This window comes from Paramisgurnus dabryanus, chromosome 13 (assembly GCF_030506205.2).
Source record: "Paramisgurnus dabryanus chromosome 13, PD_genome_1.1, whole genome shotgun sequence".
In the NCBI taxonomy this organism is placed as follows: domain Eukaryota; kingdom Metazoa; phylum Chordata; class Actinopteri; order Cypriniformes; family Cobitidae; genus Paramisgurnus; species Paramisgurnus dabryanus.
This window is the reverse complement of record NC_133349.1, coordinates 7,733,500-7,736,604: the sequence shown is the minus strand read 5'-3', so window position 1 is coordinate 7,736,604 and position 3,105 is coordinate 7,733,500.

Genomic DNA, 3,105 nt, shown 5'->3' with positions numbered 1-3,105 from the left:
GACCTTTTTAAAAGGTACCATTACAGTGACAACTTTTTTACTGTTATTTCTGAGAGTGCAGGGTTCTTAAAAAGTATTAATAATAAAACCTATTTTGTTAACATACTTGATGACCAGCATAAACCCTGCTGGGGTTTGTTTTCACACTGGCCAAGCTAGGGTTAAGCTAGCAGGTCACTGACTCTGACCAGCTGACATATGTCCAAAACCTCTTTAAAATCACAATGAAAACAAAAAACTGTAATTTTTTTTGGAAAATTGTACTATTTTTTACAAATTACTTATGTCATTTTATGTGCCCTCATAAACTTTAATCAAAAACGCAAATCTCCTCCCCTCCTCAAAACGATAGGTGTGTTCGAGATCATCCGGCGCTGCGCAGACCGATCGGCAAGGTTTGCCGCTTGCAGTCGAGGGAGGAACTGAAGACGGAGCCGTCAAGCCGGACACCTGCTGCTTGCCGTAGTGATGTGTGTGCCGTGTTTCCTTGTTTTTAATCGCAAATGAAGTGAATTAGATGCTGAATTTGATAAAAACAAACCTTTTAATAAAAAAGTTGCAACCAAAAACATTTTATATAGAATATTTTAATTGCTGCTTATATTATTAGAATACCAATAGAGTTTGTTATTTTCATTTTTATTTAATTACACAACACAATATAACACTTCCTAAGCATATTAAAGTGTTTTTCCTGTTTTAAAACATGAATTTATAATTTTTATTAGTGGAACTAAAGGTTGGATTAAACTTGAAACGCACGTGATCGTTGTCATCAGTGAGGCGACCAATCACGTAAAGCTGTTACGTCATCACAACTCTGTGGCGTGCAGCCGCTCTGGAGAAGCTGCACTGGCTGAGCTAGCCGGCTACTCTCGAAACGCTCTCGCTGTATTTAAAGACCATATGACACAGTCACGTGCCTGCAGCGCCAGCTGAAGTCGGACAAAGTTACTAACCGGAATGCACTGCTTCAAGTCAGCCGCCGATCGGTCTGCGCAGCGCCGCATGAAGTCGAACACACCTGATGTCTCTTTACTTCCGGTCATATGGTATGTCAGGTGTGCGGGGTCCGGGAATGGATCGCAGCGATTAGCAGTTAGCAATAAGCAGCACGACCCAACTTCAAACGATCCATTCAGATCTCAATAAACAAATTCCAGGGTTCCCACACCTTAGTTAACTTCAAATTCAAAGACCTTTCAAAGACTTTCCAGGTCCAATACCCTTAAATTCAAGGGCTAAATGTGGGGACACATTTAAAGTGAGAGCAAGGTTACACCGTGTTACCTTTAAAGATACATTGTAACAGTTCCCTTTCAAGAGAAGACGGCGTTAAAGGGACGCAGGAAGTATGGCAAGGGAGATGCAGTGTCTCGTTCCCTTCTCAGGGAACAACAGTTACATACGTAACCCTAGACCAGGGGTTCTCAAAGTTTACATTCAAAGGTCCAAATCTGAATTCTCATCATTTTCATAGGTCCGGAAAAACTTTATGTAAATCATTTGTTTATAAAACAAATCAACACAAATAGTTTGGGAAAAACATAAGTGTATTTTGCATTTAAAGTAAAATTTTTTTTAAACATAAACACAAGAAATATGCCAAAAGTAACCAGGTGCAAAATACAGAGCAACCTAATTAGAGAAATGGCACAGTTTGTTCTCCATCAGATGCATAAACCATGGCAAAAAAGTGTGGTTGGTAGGCAGAGACACTGACCAAAATTAGGGGTGCACCTATAAATTGTCTGATGATGCTTCTCAATGAATTACTGTGAAATGCCACTACATCCAAAAGCCAGGGGGCGCTCTCGGGCAGAAACTTAATATGCGCTGCAGACGAAGAACCAGAAACACGCAGCTCCAGGAAATATCTTAAGGATATATTTATATTGCTGTTCTTCAAACCTTTCAAGTATTTTCATGATAATAAAGAATATGTATAAAGATTATGTTTGACGAGTGTTGCTTTTTCAAATGCATGTTTTAAACGAATCAAACCAACAGTGATTGCAGATTGATAAGGACTTACTGATCAAAAGCCGTAGTACATGAAGTAGCTGTGCATAATATCTGGGTGTGATGGCTACAGCGTCACACAGGAAATTTTTAAATAACTCGTTTTATTTTCGGACCAGGAATACTCTTAAATCTAAAAATAAAAATAAACGAATGGTTTACAAGTTTAATATGCATTTGTAATGTAGCAAATGCAAACATTTAATCAATCACATAGAAATTAATACACTTGTAATATGAAGTGGACGCGGGTCCGGATCAAGTTCTCGTCGGGTCCGGATCCGGACCGGAGTCCGGACTTTGAGAACCCCTGCCCTAGACATTTTGATGTGTCAAACAAAACTATGCAAAAAGCATTTTGATATGAATCAACATTTGCATACAGAAGATATAAGCAATTAAAGCGAACAGTTTAGCATATGCGCTTAAAAAGTCTAGAATTTTTTTTGTTATCCTACACTACACAGGGAATAATTTGGATTTTTTTCCAGAAAACTTCTTGCATAAAATAGAATCAAGCACTTTCAATGACCTGTATCTATGTATATTTTCAAAATCTTCCCAGGGCCTTGAATTTTTTCCACCAGATTCACAAACTTTCAAGGATTTCAAGGACCCGTGGGAACCCTAATTAAATTCAAATCCAGCCCTGCCTTATTTCATTTCAGAAGCCGTTTCACTCGTATATACGTCACCAGAGGGAAATAATGCAATCGGCACTTCTGTTTCATGGCGACTTTAAACCAGACCGGTCTGACTGTTTTGGAAGATTATGTAACTACAGACCAGCAAGCCAATTTAGGTTGTACGGTTCAGTACGGAAGCAGCCTGGAAGTGCATGCTGGTCTTTTCAGCGGGGTTGCTGTTAAAAACATACAGATGTTGACAAAGGATTTGTTCATAGACAGGAGAATAATGCATCCTGAGCGCCAATGATGGATAAAGGCCAACGTGATGATTTTTCTTTTTGCATCTTGGTGCTACTGTGGTGAAAGACTTTGAGTTGGGAATGTCTTGTTTAGGTTTAAAGTGATTTAGGACCATGGGGATGAGTGTTGAAGATGTTTTTTTACTACTCTGCCA